Genomic DNA, 19,427 nt, shown 5'->3' with positions numbered 1-19,427 from the left:
TCACCCTAACCCTAAAATTAACCCTAACCATTACCCTAACACCTACCCTTACCCTAACCCTTACTCTAACCCTTACAATGACCCGTACCCTTACACATACACTTACCCTTACTCTTACCCTAAACCTTACCCTTACCATAAGCCATATTCTAACAAATTCTACCCGTACCCTTACCCTTACCGTAATCCTTACCCTTTATGTTACCCTAAACCTTACCCTTACCCTAACACTTACCCTTATCGTAAACCTTACCCTTTCTGCTACATTCACCATTAGCCTAAATCTAAACCTTACACTTACCCTTACCTTAACCCAATACTTACCCTTACGTTTCCCTCACCCTAACCCTAAAATTAACCCGAACCATTATTCTAACACTTACCCTTACCCTAACCCTAACCCTTACTCTAACCCTTACCCTGACCCATACCCTTACACTCACCCTTACCCTTACATTACCCTAACTCTTACCCATACCATAACCCATACCCTAACACATATTTTTACCCTTAACCTTACCGTTACCCTTACCCTTACTCTATCCGTTACCCTTACGCTTACCCTTAACATAAACCTTACCATTAATCTTACCCTTACGCTAACCCTTACCCTTACCCTATCCCTTACACTTATCCTTATCCATACCCTTAACCTTACCCCAACCCTTACCCTTAAGCTGAACCTAACCCTAAACCTTACCCCAAACCTTTCCCTGAACCTTACATTAACCATAACCCTTAACCTAAACCTTACACTTACTCTTAACCTTAACCTTACCCTTAACCTTAAGCTAGTACTTAACCTTACATTTTTCTCACCCTAATCCTAAAATTAACCCTAACCATTACCCTAACACTTAACCGTTACACTTACCCTTATTCTATCCGTTACTCTTACACTTTCCCTTAACATAAACCTTACCCTTTACCTTACCCTTACCATAAGCCATACATCAACACTTACATGTACACTTACGCTTACACTTATCCTAGTAATTACTCGTACAATTACCCTTAACCTAACCATAAACATTAAGGATAAGCTTAAGGGTCACCCTTAAGGTTAACGTTATCCTAACACTTACACTTAAGTTCATGGTAAGGGTTAGAGTAAGGGTAAGTGTTAGGGTAATGGTTAGGCTAATTTTAGGTTTAGGGTGAGGGAAACGTAAGAGTAAGTATTAGGTTACAGCTAAGGTTAAGGTTAAGAGTAAGTGTAAGGTTTAGTGTAAGGATTAGGGTTAATGTAAGGGTCAAGGTAAGGGTTGGGGTAAAGGTTTAGGTAAAGGGTAAAAATATGTATATTGTAAGGGTGAGGGGTTAGGGTAATGGTTAGATTTTAGTTAGATTTAGGTAAGGGTGAGGGTTCGGGTAAGGTTTAGAATTAGGCAAAGGGTAAGTGTAGCAGAAAGGGTAAGGTTTAGGATAAGGGTAAGTGTTAGGATAAGGGTAAGGTTTAGGGTTAGCTTAATAGTAAGGTTAAGGGTAATTGTACGAGTAATTGCTAGGGTAAGTGCAAGCGTAAGTGTACATGTAAGTGTTGTTGTATGGCTTATGGTAAGGGTAAGGTCAAGGGTAAGGTTTATGTTAAGGGTAAGCGTAAGGGTAAGGGTAAGGGATAGAGTAAGGGTAAGGGTAAGGTTAAGGGTAACGGTAAGGTTAAGGGTACAAATATGTGTTAGGTTATGGGTTATGGTATGGGTAAGAATTAGGGTAAGTATAAGGGTAAGGGTAAGTGTAAGGGTACAGGTCAGGGTAAGGGTTAGAGTAAGGGTTAGGGTTGGGGTAAGGTTAAGTGTTAGGGTAATGGTTAGGGTTAGTTTTAGGGTTAAAGTCAGGAAAATGTATGCGTAAGTATTAGGTGAATGTTAAGGGTAAGGTTAAGGTTAAGAGTAAGGGTAAGGTTTAGGGTAAGGGTTAGGGTTAATGTAAGGGTCAGGGTAAGGGTTGGGGTAAGGTTTAGGGTAAGGGTTAGGTTCAGGATAAGTGTTAGGGTAAGGGTAAGGTTAATGGTAACCGTAAGTGTAAAGGTAAGGGTTAGGGTAAGGGTAAGAATAAGGGTATGGGTAACGGTAAGGGCGAGGGTTAGGCTAAGGGTAAGTGTAAGGTTTAGATTTAGGCTAAGGGTAAGTGTAGCAGAAAGGGTAAGGTTTACGGTAAGGGTAAGTGTTAGGATAAGGGTAAGGTTTAGGGTTAGGTTAAGGGTAATGGTAAGGGTAACGGTAAGGGTAAGGGTAACGGTAAGGGTAAGGGTAACGGTAATGGTAAGGGTAAGGTAAGGGTAACAGTAACGGTAAGGGTAAGGGTTACGGTAAGGGTACGGTTACGGGTAGAAGTATGTGTTAGAGTATGGGTTATGGTAAGGGTAAGGGTTAGAGTAAGGGTTAGGGTAAGGGTAATGGTTAGGTTTAATTTTAGGGTTAGGGTGAGGGAAAAGTAAGGGTAAGTATTAGGTTAAGGTTAAGGGTAAGGTTAAGGTTAAGTTTTAGGGTTAGGGTTAATGTAAGGGTCAGGGTAAGGGTTCAGGTAAGGTTTAGGGTTAGGGTTAGGTTAAGGTTAAGTGTTAGGGTAAGGGTAAGGTAAATGGTAACCGTAAGTGTAAGGGTAAGGGTTAGGGTAAGGGGAAGAGTAAGGGGAAGGGGAAGGGGAAGTCTAAGGGTCCGGGTCCGGGTAAAAGTTAGAGTAAGGGTTAGGGTTAGGTAAGGATAAGTGTTCAGGTAATGGTTACGGTTAATTTTAGGGTTATGGTGAGGGAAAGGTAAGGGTATGTATTAGTTTAAGGGTAAGGTTAAAGGTAAGATTAAGTGTAAGGTTTAGGTTAAGGGTTAGGATTAGAGTTAGGGTTAGGGTAAGGGTTAGGGTTAATGTAAGGGTCAGGGTAAGGCTTGGGGTAAGATTTAGGTCAAGGGTAAAAGTAAGTATAATGGTAAGGGTAAGGGTGAGGGTTAGGGTAAGGTTTAGAATTAGGCAAAGGGTAAGTGTAGCAAAAAGGGTAAGGTTTAGGATAAGGGTAAGTGTTAGGATAAGGGTAAGGTTTAGGGTTAGCTTAATAGTAAGGTTAAGGGTAATTGTACGAGTAATTGCTAGGGTAAGTGCAAGCGTAAGTGTACATGTAAGTGTTGTTGTATGGCTTATGATAAGGGTGTGAGGAATGTTTTAACAATTCGTGTCCATAAAGAACAATTCTGTTTGAATCCTGTCTGCCTCTGGGCCCTGCACTGGCAATTTAATTCTTGAACCTCAGCTGCAGTGTGTCCCAGTCTCCCCCTCATTCTAGTCAATTTATCACTCCTTAAATTTATGAACCTCTTTGCTTTTGTTATTCCGGACTTCTATTTCTAACACTGCTATAGATGTGTCTGTGAATGGCTGGGGAAGAATGTTTTAATTACTCGTGAAGCTGTTTGTGTTTGATGTCTGGGAGTTTCAGAACAACTGATAACAACTAGTGACTGTTATGGGATACTATGCGGATCTTTGGTATCTGGTTAGGGGGGCCGAGAGATTAAGAGGAAGGAAAAAGAAGCTGAAGGACGGCTGGGAGACAAGTCTTGAAGAGAATGTTCTATAAACTTGGTATGGTGCCAAGTAAGTACAAAGGGGGAGAGGAAGACTACGAGCCTTCAGCATGAAAGACCCCTAGAGACCCCCAGAAGAGACCCCAGAGGAGACTGCGCATGCTCCAGTAGGAGGGACTGCACCCCGGAAGCTAATTTTAATAATCTATTTTTTTTAGAAGTAGTAATGAATATGTATTAGTCTAGGAGCATATCAGCTGCTTGATGTAACTGGTGTGCGTCCTGGTGGAGCGGAGACTCCCGGTGCACCCAGCGCTGTTTGCTTACCTCTATTCCTTTATATTCTTTCATAGAAGACAGCAGAGATGCTTGTGGATACCGTCCAGTTGGATTCTGGATGAATTCGACTGATTCGTAAGATACCGTCCGGTTGGGTAAAGGTGCGGTTGCTAGTGTTTGTGTGTGAGAGTGTAACTGAGACTTCTAAAGTCCGTGTGGAGGTCTTTTTGTTTTCTCACCAGTTCTAATCTCCTGTCGGGGGTGCTGGGCTGGTGAAGAGAGGGATATGTGGGTGGGTGATAGGTCCTAAACCCCCTGCAAGACACTCTCACTAGGGGCAACCAAGGACTGTGGGAATTACCACTAGTAAAATTCCCGGATGGGTCAGATAAAATCGAAGACCAAGGACCAGAAAGGGAGCAAATTACCAGATATATGACCAAAAAGTCCATTACGAATAATGATTAGAAATTGGAACAATAGGGGCCCCAGAAAATTAAAGAGTAAATTAAAAATGATCCTGTATTATATGATAGAATGACCAAAAGAACTCTTAAGACCCCATGTATTTTGATCCACGGAGGACGGGGTCTGTCAGGCTTTGAACATTAATAGTAGAATACCCATGGATCCAGAAAAGAGCAAGCTGAAACATTGGAATTAGAAATTTGAGAGCAATTGATTAAGAATGAATATGTGCTACATTTGTGCCTGTGCTGCACTTATACCACCAGATAACAGGAGCCTCTCGGACCCCGAGAACCAGATCAAAAACAACCTCATGGTTCGGACTTTAATCAAGGGGTCTGAGATAAGGAGGACTGCTCACAAAGGGACAGCTTAGGAATATGTATATGTATAGGAATGTTCATGTATATGTAACTCTTTACTAGAGCAATTTGCCACGTTAGGCGTGCACGACTTTGGTGGGACTACCCGCCCCGTGCTGCATGGAACTGAGTAAACATACCTACTTTACAATCTTACTGATTGTGGAGTCAGCTTTCTGTGAGTCATTTTGGTGAGCCAGGCAGGAGACACTCTGCTCGGCTGCGGGATCGGCTGCAGCGCGGACGCCCCTAGGTGCACCCTGAGCGTTTTTGCTCGGAGGGGACTCCACTCTCAGCTGCTCACCGCAGGAGCAAAGATCTCCTGAAACTGCAGACAAACGGTATGTTTTCAGCTGCTGGAGGGATACTAACTGGAGTGTTAATAATTGTATGTGTTTTTATGTATGTATTTTGTGTTGACATTTTGTATATTGTAATATTTGCATATTGTATGTATTTTGTGTTGAAAGTATTTGTGTAAATGTAAGGGTTTGAAACAAAGTGTTACAAGTCACTTCACGAAGAACACAGTCAGAGACAATACTTGTTTGGTTGGTTATCATTCTAAATTATATTCCTGTGGTATGAATGAGATGTGCTGGAGGCCTCCGTGTGCGATTGTGCTGTGTGAGTGAGACGCAGCGTTGCTGCAAAGCGAGTGCAGAGTTCCGATCTGTTGTTCCGTACTCTCCACAAGGGGAGTGGGCAGAGACGAACGAAGTGCTTGACAGACTGAAAAGAAGTGCTGTTTTATCCAAGTTTTGAGTGGTGGTGCCCAGTGTATCTTGTGTATCTTGTGTATCCTATTTTTGCTCTTAAATGTTTTGACTGTGACAAGAAAAAGGCAGGAGCATGATATGACATGCTTTCTGCAACATATGAGGCCTGCACAGGCCGAGACCTGGACTCGCTGAGACCTGAACAGGCCGAGAGACCGGAGCTGTGCCGAGAGACTGGAGTGGCGCTGGGAGACCCGAGACACTACGGAGGGACTACCACTGGACGGAGAGAGCCCTGAGAGACGCTGCAGAGCCACGGACGGCTCTGAGAGACACAGAATAGACCGGACAGAAGCCGGAAAACGCGGGGAATTGAAGTAATTGCGGGACATCCAAGATCGAGTTGCTACGGGAGACCAGAGGCGTCAGTGGACACCGGTAGCCGACCCTCACCGTGTGGCCAGTCGGCACAGAGCAGAGGGGCGGACATCAGGACCCTGCAGCCTGTCTGACGTAACCATGGAGGCAGTGGCAGCAGCGGCTGTGCTGCTTCACTCTAGCATTCTTTTTATAAAAGGTTTATCTTGCAATGCAAAAAAGACTATTAGTCCCCAGATCGGTGTTATAACTGTTACTAATGACGACTAAGCTCTATTGCAGGGCAGGAGTGCAGAGACGCAGATTACACTGCCAAATGACCACCAGCAGGCTCTTTCACAAACCTAAGGTTGCAGCTGGCACTGCCTGCAGCCATATAGCAGACGTTACACTCTCTTTCCTAACTAGTAATCATGTGTCTCATCCATTTGTGGTGAATGGTCAGTGGCAAAAAGAAAAGGAGGATGCCACTGACACTAACAGCATGGGTAATAGGAGTAGTATAAGTGACACAGGTGACGGTGCGAGGCGAGGCGCTCTGCCTGCTGCTCGCCTTCGCCTGACTGTGCACTGCTGCCGACGGTGCTAGAGTAAAATGTGAAGACTGCTCAGATGGCAGTGATGAGAGTGTTTGTGTGAAGAAGATGTGTGAAGAAGATGTGTGCTGAATCTGACTTTGTGTGCAACGGTGGTCAGTGTGTGCCAAACAGATGGCAGTGTGATGGGGATCTGGATTGTGAAGATGGGTCTGATGAAAGTGCTGAGCTGTGTCATATGAGAACAGTGTCATGGAAATGTGATGGTGAAAAAGCCTGTGACAGTGGAGAAGATGAAGAGAATTGTGGCGATGTGATAGAGATCCTTACTGTAAGGATGGAAGAGATGAAATTAACTGCCCTTCCTGGACCTGTAGGCCAGACCAGTTCAGATGTGAACTGTGTCCATGGGAGTAGGCAGTGCAGTGGTGTGAGAGACTGTCTGGATGGCACTGATGAAGCAAACTGTAACAATGTTATTCAGTGCTCTGGACCTGGCAAATTCAAGTGCAGAAGTGGAGAATGCATAGATATCAATAAAGTGTGTAACCAGCAGAGAGACTGCAAGGACTGGGGTGATGAGCCCCTGAAGGAATGCAACATAAATGAATGTGACTGTCCAGCTGTGAAACTGTGGAGATAGTGATGAATGCCAAAACCCTGTAGTCAAATCTGTATCAACCTGAAAGGCTATCAGATGAATCCTGCTACAGGAACCTGGAAAGGGCCATACGGCAAAGCAAATTAAATAACTGTTATTTAACTTGTCAGAAGATAAAAAATAAAGTGTTTCAACAAGCAGCCACGGGAGGGAAGAATCACTGAACCCTCGATGTGAGGGACTGTACCTTGTTTTACTGACTACTGAAACAGCTGTGAGAACTGCAGAAAGGGACCCACGCATCCAGAATAAAAGGACCAGTAACTACTGAAACTTGGAGGGTTGAGTCCGCTCCTGGGAAACTGAAACTCAAGCTAAGGGAGAACTAATATTCTGGCAACGAGGCTCTGCATGAATTAAGGATGCCAAATAAAAAGGACAAGCCTAAAGGGAGAAAAGGGAGAAGGCAAGACTGGGGCAGGACCCTCCACTGTGGTGTGTATGGTCTACCGAGGGAGGCAACCCCTATCGGTATTGACTGCCGAATGAGAGGGCCTCGACCGGACTTCTCCCACACTAAGATCAGGTTGTCCCGAGAAAATAACATAAAAAACCTCTTTTTTAAACCTATATAAAATTGTGATTCGTTTTACAGGAGCTGGATCACCCTGACAGGCCGAACGGTAACACAAGCCTGAATCGACCCTGAAGGCGTTTGCCTATTATGATCCAGCTACATGGGCAGAAGACAGATCCTGGGGCTATAGGACCTCAGTATATATACTTAATAGAATAATTAGGTTATTAGCTGTAATAGAAATAGTTATAAATGATGAGAACTGATCTAAATGAGTTATAAAGATGAGAACTGCTTTGTATCAAAATTGCCTAGCTTTGGATTGTTTGCTAGCACAAGAAGGAGAAGTCTGTGGAAAATTTAACTTTAGTAATTACTGTTTAAAGATTGATGAAAAGGTGTTTCTTCCTAGTAACTGATAGAATGTTATGTTCTGGTTTAGGATGAGAAGAATGTTAATAATATGCTGATGTTTTAATTGTTTTTAATTGTTACAGAGCAGTGCTTACACCAAGCCAAGGACCAAGCCAAATTCAGCTTCTCACTGTCCTGCCAGCAGGCAGGCTGGGAGGAGGGCCGGACTGCTCGGGGTTAGGTTGGGCATCGGACAGCAGGTGGTGAGCAATTGCATTGTGCATCACTTGTTTCGTACACATTATTACTAGTAGTACTATTATCATCATTATTGTTATTATCTTCTTGTTTTTATCTCAACTCACAGGCTTCACTTTCCCATTTCTCTCTCCCATCCCAGAGAAGGAGGGGGGAGGTGAGCGAGCAAACACAAACCTGGAAGGATATGGAATGGGATTTATTTTCATGGCTGCCTGGTGGACCATGGGTCAAAAGAGTGTTATTTTTATTGTTATGTGGTGTAATTACGTTATTATTTGTACCTTGTATGATACCTTGTCTTACATTATTAATACACCGGGTGATAAATAGTACATTTGTAATAACTTCATTAAAAAAAGAAGGGAATATGTCAATTATGATGCTTAAGAATTGGACCCTCCAAGAACAAACTGATGAAATCCAATTATTAATAACAGAAGAGACACGAATTGGGGATGTTAAAAAGAAGATAAGGGATTGTGAGGAATGTTTTAACAATTCGTGTCCATAAAGAACAATTCTGTTTGAATCCTGTCTGCCTCTGGGCCCTGCACTGGCAATTTAATTCTTGAACCTCAGCTGCAGTGTGTCCCAGTCTCCCCCTCATTCTAGTCAATTTATCACTCCTTAAATTTATGAACCTGTTTGCTTTTGTTATTCCGGACTTCTATTTCTAACACTGCTATAGATGTGTCTGTGAATGGCTGGGGAAGAATGTTTTAATTACTCGTGAAGCTGTTTGTGTTTGATGTCTGGGAGTTTCAGAACAACTGATAACAACTAGTGACTGTTATGGGATACTATGCGGATCTTTGGTATCTGGTTAGGGGGGCCGAGAGATTAAGAGGAAGGAAAAAGAAGCTGAAGGACGGCTGGGAGACAAGTCTTGAAGAGAATGTTCTATAAACTTGGTATGGTGCCAAGTAAGTACAAAGGGGGAGAGGAAGACTACGAGCCTTCAGCATGAAAGACCCCTAGAGACCCCCAGAAGAGACCCCAGAGGAGACTGCGCATGCTCCAGTAGGAGGGACTGCACCCCGGAAGCTAATTTTAATAATCTATTTTTTTTAGAAGTAGTAATGAATATGTATTAGTCTAGGAGCATAAAAATCAGCTGCTTGATGTAACTGGTGTGCGTCCTGGTGGAGCGGAGACTCCCGGTGCACCCAGCGCTGTTTGCTTACCTCTATTCCTTTATATTCTTTCAATAAATCCTATTTTTTTATTTAATCCTAATTTGAATCCTGAGCCATTTATAACAAGGGTTAGGTTAACTTTAAGGTTTATGTTAAGTGTAAGTGTAAGGGTAACGGAGACAGTAAAGGTAAGGGTAAGGGGAATGGTAAAGTTAAGGCTACAAGTACGTGTTAGGATATGGGTTATGGTAAGGGTAAGGGTTAGGGTAAGGGTAAGTGTTAGGGTAATGATTAGGGTTAATTTTAGGGTTAGGGTGAGGGAAACATAAGGGTAAGTGTTAGGGTAATAGTTAAGGGTAAGGTTAAGGTTAAGAGTAAGTGTAACTTTTAGGGTAAGGGTTAGGGTTAATGTAAGGGTCAGGGTAAGGGCTGGGGTAAGGTTTAGGGTTAGGGTTAGGTTAAGGGTAAGGATTAGGGTAAGGGTAAGGGTATGGATAAGGATAAGTGTAAGTGTTAGGGTAAGGGTAATGTTAAAGGTAACAGTAAGTGTAAGGAGAAGGGTTAGGGTAAGGGTAAGAGTAAGGGTATTGGCAACAGTAAGGGTGAGGGTTACAGTAAGGGTAAGTGTAAGGTTTAGATTTAGGCTAAGGGTAAGTGTAGCAGAAAGGGTAAGGTTTACTGTAAGGTTTAAGGTTTCGGCTTCGGTTAAGGGTAAGGGTAAGGGTAATTGTACGAGTAATTGCTAGGGTAAGTGTAAGCGTAAGTGTACATGTAAGTGTTGTTGTAGGGCTTATGGTAAGGGTAAGGTCAAGGGTAAGGTTTATGTTAAGGGTAAGCGTAAGGGTAACGGATAGAGTAAGGGTAAGGGTAAGGTTAAGGGTACAAATATGTGTTAGGGTATGGGTTATGGTATGGGTAAGAATTAGGGTAAGTATAAGGGTAAGGGTAAGTGTAAGGGTACAGGTCAGGGTAAGGGTTAGAGTAAGGGTTAGGGTTAGGGTTAGGGTAAGTGTAAGGGTTAGGGTAAGGGTTAGTTTTAGGGTTAAAGTCAGGAAAACGTATGCGTAAGTATTAAGTTAATGTTAAGGGTAAGGTTAAGGTTAAAAGTAAGTGTAAGGTTTAGGGTAGAGGTTAGGGTTAATGTAAGGGTCAGGGTAAGGGTTGGGGTAAGGTTTAGGGTAAGGGTTAGGTTAAGGATAAGTGTTAGGGTAAGGGTAAGGTTAATGGTAACCGTAGGGTTACGGTAAGGGTAAGAATAAGGGTATGGGTAATGGTAAGGGCGAGGGTTAGGCTAAGGGTAAGTGTAAGGTTTAGATTTAGGCTAAGGGTAAGTGTAGCAGAAAGGGTAAGGTTTACGGTAAGGGTAAGTGTTAGGATAAGGGTAAGGTTTAGGGTTAGGTTAAGGGTAAGGGATAGGGTAAGGGTAAGGGTTACAGTAACGGTAAGGGTAAGGGTTACGGTAAGGGTACGGGTACGGGTAGAAGTATGTGTTAGAGTATGGGTTATGGTAAGGGTAAGGGTTAGGGTAAGGGTAAGTGTTGGGGTAATGGTTAGGGTTAATTTTAGGGTTAGGGTGAGGGAAAAGTAAGGGTAAGTATTAGGTTAAGGTTAAGGGTAAGGTTAAGGTTAAGTTTTAGGGTTAGGGTTAATGTAAGGGTCAGGGTAAGGGTTCAGGTAAGGTTTAGGGTTAGGGTTAGGTTAAGGTTAAGTGTTAGGGTAAGCGGAAGTTGTATGGATAAGGATTAGTGTAAGGGATAGGGTAAGGGTAAGTGTTCGGGTAAGGGTAAGGTTAATGGTAACCGTAAGTGTAAGGGTAAGGGTTAGGGTAAGGGGAAGAGTAAGGGTAAGGGTAGGGGAAGTCTAAGGTTATGGGTCAGGGTTAAAAGTTAGAGTAAGGGTTAGGGTTAGGGTTAGGTAAGGATAAGTGTTAGGGTAATGGTTACGGTTAATTTTAGGGTTATGTTGAGGGAACATAGCAACAGTGCGCGCAGTCGCAGAATATACCAGGATGTGCTGAGTAATCCCAGAATTAGCAAGGTATAAAAAGGGACCCTGGCAGGGGTGAGGTGCTTGCCGTTGGCGGAGCTGAGACTCCCCGGCTGCCCAGTGCTGTTTTGCTTGATGTTTGCTTACTCAATAAATTCCTTTCTATGATTAATACAATGCTCTCTGAAAATTAATTAAGGGGGCAACTTATAACACTTTGGACGCTCAAAACCCAAACCCAAAAACTTTGGACGCTCAAAACCCTATCCCGAAAACAGGACGCTCAAAGCCCTAACCCAAAAACATTAGGATGCTCCAAGCCCTAACCCAAAAACATTCGGACGCTCAAAACCCAAACCCAAAACATTAAGATGCTCCAAACCCTATCCGGAAAACATTAGGAAGCTCAAAGACCTATCCCAAATACTTAGGACGCTCAAAACCCTATCCTGGAAACACTGAGATGCTCAGAACCCTATCCTCAAAATTTAGGACGCTCCAAACCCTAACCCAAAAACATTAGGACGCTCAAAGCCCCAACCCAAAACATTAGGACGCTCCAAACCCTATCCTGGAAACATTAAGATGCTCAAAACCCTATCCTGAAAACTGAGGATGCTCATTACCCAGACCCAAAATATTAAGATGCTCAAAACCCTAACCCAACTACTTAGGATGCTTGAAAGCCTATCCCAAAAAATTAGGGCACACAAAAGCCTAACCCCAAAAATTAAGATGCTCAAAATCCAAACCCCCAAAATTAGGATACTCAAAACCCTGGACCTGGAGAACCTAACCTGAAAAAACAAAACAAAACAAAACAAAAAAAAGATCTTAAAACCCTAACCGTAAATAACTGACCAAAAATAAAACCTTAAGACTCTAACCCTAAAAAACATATCAACACTACAACCCAAAAAACTCTAATACCCTAACACGCTAACCCTGAAACCCTTAAAACCCTAACCCCCAAATCCTTAAAACCCTAACTGTTAAAACTCCAACCCTAAAAACCTTAAAATCCTAAACATAAACCCTGAAACCCCTTACCCTGAAACCCAACCCTAGTGCCCAATCCCTGAAACCTTAAAACCCTGAATCAATCTGTAGCAAATAGCATAGGCTGAGTCGAGGATCTCAGTACAGTAGCATTATTATTCGAGATTACAATGGCGGGTGTCCCACAAGCAGGAGGGTGCCTACTAATTCCATACACAGTTTATACACTTTTTTTTTCTGCCGAGGACCGGGACCCTCCCCTGTTTCCCCTTTAACTGTGCTATTCAAGGTTCATAATCTAGCTGGTGCTTCACAGAAAATACACAGCTGCTGGCCTGTTACAAGTCACATTTCTTTTGAGGTTTTTACTCTTTGAGGTGGTAATGTTTCTTACGCCGTGATTTCCACCTAATTGCTGTAAGGATTCTGGTTGTCTGCGTTTTACAAGGTTGTCTGTTATAATAAATAAAAGTCCCAAATAGGATTACAATCAAAGTTTACAATTCACTGAATGAATAGAGGTAAGCAAACAGTGCTGGGTACGCCGGGAGTCTCTGCTCCACCAAGACGCGCACCAGTTATACACCAGTTACCTCCCTTAAGGGATATAGAGAAGCCCTCTCAGATACTTCCGTCCTACTTCTCCTGCATGCGGCCGGAGGTCGGTCTAATTCTGGTGCTGTTGGTGGTGGAAGCTGGGGCAACGGTGGTACTGGTGGCGATACCACAGCCACCGGAGGGGGAGCCGCCGGGAGTGGATTGTTAGGATATGGAGGTGGTAGCTTATCCAACGGCTCACGTTTATCTTCTTTTTCTTTTTCATGTTCTTCTTGTTCTTCAAATTTCTTACCTGCTTTTAGTGTAAATATTGAGGCTGGAAAAGGACCTGAAGTCCTCCTGATCCATAATCCTGCATAATCACTTTCTTCCTGGCTAAAAGCTTCCTTTGAATTAACATGGATATTTAAGGCCTGGCAAATCCAGTCTTTGAAGGATCCAAAAACAGGCCAAAAGACATGTAGTCTTAAAGGCTCCTTTGGCCATTCTGTCACATAATACTGGACCATTTTTAATTTACTTTTTCCTTTTCTGGGGTCCCTATCATTCCAATTTCTAATCGTTATTCCTAATGGACTTTCTGGTGGTATGACTGGTAATTTGCTCCCTTTCTTCTGGTCTCTGGTCTTCGATTTTGTCTGACCCATCTAGGAATTTTACTATGGCAATTCCCACAGCCCTTGGTTACCTTAGTAAGAGTGTCTTGCAGGGGGTCGAGGACCTATCACACACCCACAAATCCTATAGGAATCCCTTCGGTCCTTCACCGGCCAAGTCCCTCACGGGAGATTGGAACCGCGGTTAGAAGACCTCCACAATCGCTTCGGAACTAAGTTCCATCTCAGTCACACTCTTACACACACAGGCAACCGAACCCCACCCAACCGAACGGTATACGCTTTAAATGCTTACGACTCCGTCATCTTCGTTCGGATCTTCACACACACAATTATGGGCAAAATATAGTGCTGCAGCTGGAAAGGGAGCTGAAAAAAAGAATCAGAAACTTTGCTTACCTTTATTCAGGTTTAAGATGCCATTAGTTCCGACCTGACTCAAACAGCAGCCACCAAATGGTGGGGGTGCCTCTCCTAGATCAAACCAGAAATCAGGAACCAAAGCCCTCCCGGACGAGCGCCCGCTTGTAATAAATGACTGGGTCCCAAATAGGATTGCAATTGAAATTTACAATTTATTAATTGAATAGAGGTAAGCAAGCAGCGCTGGGTGCGCCAGGAGTCTCTGCTCCACCAAGACGCACACAAGTTACATCAGGCGGCTGGTTTTTATGCTGCTAGGCTAATACATATTCATTACTACTTCTACAAAAGGCAGGGTTATTCTAATTAGTTCCCAGAATCCAAACCCTCCCACTGGTGCAGGCGTTATCAGTCTCCGGTGGTCCCTCTGGGGGCCGCTCGTACTGAAGGCTCGTAGTCTTCCTCCCAGGCTTTTCTCTTGTCCATCTCCTTTGTCCATCTTGGCTGGATGGCAGACACTTGCATAGTGTCCCATGCAACAGTTGTAATAGTTAGCAGTTATTCTGAAACCCCTTTGTTCTCTTATCCCCTATTGACCCGAATTGCTGGACCATTCCTTTGCAAGATACAAGAACTATATATATTTACCACTCTGGTTTTCTCAGACTTTTCATCATATCATGCGGCCCTAGCATTGTTCCATATTGACACGAATCAGATGAACTCATTTCACACTGTTAAGCTGTCTTATCACTGCAAGCATATCTCAATACCACCTTCCTTCCCTCTACAGGATGTAACTGCGCAAAAACAACATTTTTATTCCCACAACCTTGATCCCCTTACCCTGAAATCCTTATTCCCCTTAAACCTAACAACTCTAACCACAACCCTAACCCTTATTATCAACCCCCTAACGCTAATGACACTGACCTTAATCCAAACCCCAAACTGCCCCTAACCCCAGACAACCAACAACGAAACACACACACACAAAGATGGAAACTACAAAAAAGGCAAAACCCACGATACAGGCCCCAAATCACAAATACACAACCAAAATGCTACAGAAAAGCCCCAGATGCAGGCCCCAAATGCTACTGCTAGGCCTCAAAAGCTCAAGATGCATCCCAAAGCAAAAATGCAGGCCCCAAACGTTACAGAAAAGCCCCCAAACCCAGGCTGCACAAGTCTACAAGCAGGCCCCAAACTGCCAACAGAAGCAGGCACCAACCACACCCAGATGCAGACCCCAACTGCCCACAAGCAGCTCCTACCCCACCACCCCCTCCCAAGAACTGGACTCCACCCAGACACTGGCCCAAGACCCGGACCCGACCCCCGCCAACCCCCCTACCCTCCCCCCGACACAGGTGTACAAGCAGCTCACAACCCGCCCCTTCAGAGACCGGTCCCACTCCCCCCACCCCCCCCAAGACACGGGATGCGGAGGTGTACAACCAACTCCCAACTCCCTCCCCCTCAAAGGGAGGCCCCAAAGACCCCCAAATGGAGGCTCCTAGAGTGAACAAACAGCTCCCAACTTCCCCAGGCACAGGCCCCCCCCCCCCCCCCCCAAACACAGGCCACAAAGGTGTATAAACAGCCCAGACCCCCCTCCAAGACCATGGCCCCTATAGTGTACAAGCAGCTCCCAAACACCCACAGATGCAGGCCCCAACCCTTCTCAAAAGGGAGGCACCTAGAATGCATGAGCAACTCCCAACCAGCCTAAGCATAGGTCCAAAAGTGCAGAAGCAGCTCCCAACCCCCCTCAAATACAGACCCCAAAAGTGTACAAGTAGCTCCCCCCCTGAGACAGGACCCAAAGGTGTACAACCAGTTCCCAACACCCCTGAGACACAGGCCCCAACCGCCCCCCCAGACACAGCGACCCAAATTCTACAAGCAGCTCCCAACCCCTGCCAGGCACGCCCCCTACCCTATACAAGCAGCTCCCAACCCTCCCCCCCCCCCCCCCGAGGGAGGCCCCCAAGGCCCCCACAAACACAGGCCCCTACAGTGTACAGGCAGCTCCCAGCCACCCCCAGATGCTGGCCCCAAAGTTGTACAAACAGCTCCCAGCCACCCTGCAGAAACAGATTCCTACATTGTACAAGCAGTTCCCAGCCCGCTAGACACAGGCCCTGACCCCCCACACATGCAGGCCCCAAAGGTGTACAAGCAGCTCCCACCCCTCCCCCAGACGCAGGTCCCAAGCCCCCCCCCCAAACACAGGCCCCTGCAACCAGCACCCAACCCCCTACCCCCGATGCCAGGCCCAAAGGTGTAGAAGCAGCTCCAAACCTCCTCCCTCAACCCAGGCTCCAACAGTGTACAAGCACCTCCCAACCAACCCTCCCCTTCCCCCCCCCCCCCCCCCCCCCCCCCCCCCCCCGACACAGGCTCCAAAGGAATACAAAGAGCTCCCACCCCTCCCCCAGATGCTGGTCTCAACCCCACCCCGCCCCCAGAAGCAGGCCCCAAAGGTGTAGAGTCAGCTCCCAACCCCCTCAATGCCGGCCCCAAGGGTCTACAAGCAGCTCCCCCCTTGCCCCCAGATACCGGCCCCCAGACACAGACCCCAAAAGCCTAATCACAGGCCCTGAACTCTAGAGGCAGGCTCCAAAACCCAGGACAAAGCCCCACTGGTTCGAGACAGGGCCCAAATCCCAGACACAGGCCCCAAACGCTAAACATATGCCAAAAAAAGTATTAGTGCTGGTGCCAAATGTTACAGACAGGCCCCAAAGCCCGAGATGCTCAAGGCTGAGACGTAACTTGGCTTTCTGAATTACTGGAAAGCAGCTTTCATTCTCAGATAATTGTGTGCAGGCTAGATAGGATGGGGCTTCAGGCACCTCTTCACCTGAGGAAACACACTGCCATCAGGCACCGCTGTGCCAGACAAGCTTGTTCTGCTAGAACACCCTACTCAGATGCACTGTGGCATTCAAGTGAACTGCTTTCATGCAAATATAACGACTGATGTTACAACCCACCTTGCCTGTGGCACCTGATGAACAGAAGAGTAAGCCACCGCAGCGCTTCAAAACCATCCCTGCACGTGCCGCTCCTTGTCGCTCTCTGGCCTTATCTCATATCCTTATCCACTTCTGTGGAGAGCCTGCCACGGCACCTGCAAAGCAAGACGGACACCTTTCATAGTCACCTTGTGCTACTTGGTCGTTCTGCTCCAACCCAGCTCATGACCAGCCCCTCTTCTTACACAGCTCTTCAGAGTGCAGTTTGCTCCTTTGAGCCTGTGCGAGACACCTGTGAAAGAAAAAGAAACGCATAGGCCGATGCAGCATCCAAAGACACAGCACAACTAGGTGAGTTACTCTCATCTGCTCCCTTACCTCTGCCGCTTACCAGCCCCCGAGGCAGATGCTTCAATCTACCCTCTTCAAACAGCTACAACACCTCTAAAAGACAAAGAGGGGATGCTTAGAGGAACAGTGAGACCTACAACACAACAACTGCTACATCTGTTCCTCACTCACCTTGCCAGAGGCAGCTCTGCGTGTGACATCCCAGGTTGTACACTGCGTTACCTAACCCTTACCGTAACCCTTACCCTAAACCTTCTCACCCTTACCATTACCCAAATCCTTACCTTTACTTTTTCCTTACCCTTACTCTTTCCTTTAACCATAACCTTACCCTTACCCTATACCTTACTCCAACCCTTCCCCTTACCTTCCCCTTCCCCTTACACTTAACCTAACCCTTACCCTTCTGCTTCCCCTAAAACATATCCTAACACATTCCCTTACCCTTAAACTTACCCTAACCCTTTCTATTACCCTTACACTTACTCTTGCCCTAATCCTTGCTTGCACCCTTACACTTATCCTAACCCTTACCCTTACCCATACTCAAACCCTTACTCTAACCCTTACCCTGACCCGTACCCTTACCCTTACCCTTAACCTAAGCCTAAACCTTAAACCTTACTTTAAAGCTTACCCTTTCTGCTACACTTACCCTTAGCCGAAATCTAAACCTTACACTTACCCTTAGCCTAACCCTCACCCTTACCATTACCCATACCCTTATTCTTACCCTTACCGTAACCCTTACCTTTACACTTACGGTTACCATTAACCTTACCCTTACCCTAACATTTATCCTTAACCTAACCCTTACCCTAAACCTTACCCCAACCCTTACCCTGACCCTTACATTAACCCTAACCCTTACCCTAAACCTTACCCTTACTCTTAACCTTAACCTTACCCTTAACATTCACCTAATACTTACGCATACGTTTTCCTGACTTTAACCCTAAAACTAACCCTAACCATTACCCTAACATTTAACCTTACCCTAACCCTAACCCTTACTCTAAACCTTACCCTGACCTGTACCCTTACACTTACCCTTACCCTTATACTTACCCTAATTCTTACCCATACCATAACCCATAACCTAACACATATTTGTACCCTTAACCTTACCGTTACCCTTACCCTTACCCTTACCCTTACTCTATCCCTTACCCTTACGCTTACCCTTAACATAAACCTTACCCTTGACCTTACCCTTACCATAAGCCATACAACAACACTTACATGTACACTTACGCTTGCACTTACCCTAGCAATTACTCGTACAATTACCCTTAACCTTACTATTAAGCTAACCCTAAACCTTACCCTTATCCTAACACTTACCCTTATCCTAAACCTTACCCTTTCTGCTACACTTACCCTTTGCCTAATTCTAAACCTTACCCGAACCCTCACCCTTACCTAAATCTAACTAAAATCTAACCATTACCCTAACCCCTCACCCTTACAATATACATATTTTTACCCTTTACCTAAACCTTTACCCCAACCCTTACCTTGACCCTTACATTAACCCTAATCCTTACACTAAACCTTACACTTACTCTTAACCTTAACCTTAGCTGTAACCTAATACTTACTCTTACGTTTCCCTCACCCTAACCCTAAAATTAACCCTAACCATTACCCTAACACTTACCCTTACCCTAACCCTTACTCTAACCCTTACAATGACCCGTACTTTTACACATACCCTTACACTTACCCTTACTCTTAAACTTACACTAACCCTTACCCTTAACTAAATCTAACCCTTACACTAAACATCATCCTTACCCTTACCATTATCCCTTCTCTTACCCTTATCCTAAACATTTCCCAAACCCTTACCCTTACATTAAACCTAACCCTTACCATAACTCTTAACCTTATCCTTGAACTTAACCTAATACTTACCCTTCCGTTTCCCTCACCCTAAACCTAAAATTAGCCTAACCATTACCCTAACACTTATCCTTACTCTAACCCTTACCATGAACTTAAGTGTAAGTGTTAGGATAACGTTAACCTTAAGGGTGACCCTTAAGCTGATCCTTAATGTTTATGGTTAGGTTAAGGGTAATTGTACGAGTAATTACTAGGATAAGTGTAAGCGTAAGTGTACATGTAAGTGTTGATGTATGGCTTATGGTAAGGGTAAGGTAAAGGGTAAGGTTTATGTTAAGGGAAAGTGTAAGAGTAACGGATAGAATAAGGGTAAGTGTAACGGTTAAGTGTTAGGGTAATGGTTAGGGTTAATTTTAGGATTAGGGTGAGAAAAATGTAAGGTTAAGTACTAGCTTAAGGTTAAGGGTAAGGTTAAGGTTAAGAGTAAGTGTAAGGTTTAGGTTAAGGGTTATGGTTAATGTAAGGTTCAGGG

General features: G+C 44.8%; 1 long non-coding RNA gene across 1 annotated transcript; it reads right to left on the bottom strand.

The window, feature by feature from the left end:
* Window positions 1-13,904: 13,904 nt before the first annotated feature.
* LOC311420591 lies at window positions 13,905-17,853 on the bottom strand. Its single transcript, XR_014684405.1, has 5 exons — window positions 17,219-17,853; window positions 17,075-17,140; window positions 16,942-16,988; window positions 16,715-16,851; window positions 13,905-14,230 (listed from the first exon to the last, which is right to left on the bottom strand). It is a non-coding gene; the product is annotated as an uncharacterized lncRNA (long non-coding RNA).
* Window positions 17,854-19,427: the final 1,574 nt, after the last annotated feature.

The sequence above is a fragment of the Aythya ferina genome (assembly GCF_964211825.1).
Source record: "Aythya ferina genome assembly, chromosome: 17".
Taxonomy (NCBI): Eukaryota; Metazoa; Chordata; class Aves; order Anseriformes; family Anatidae; genus Aythya; species Aythya ferina.
Note: the sequence above shows the minus strand (reverse complement) of the source record. Positions and strands in the feature narration are given on the sequence as shown.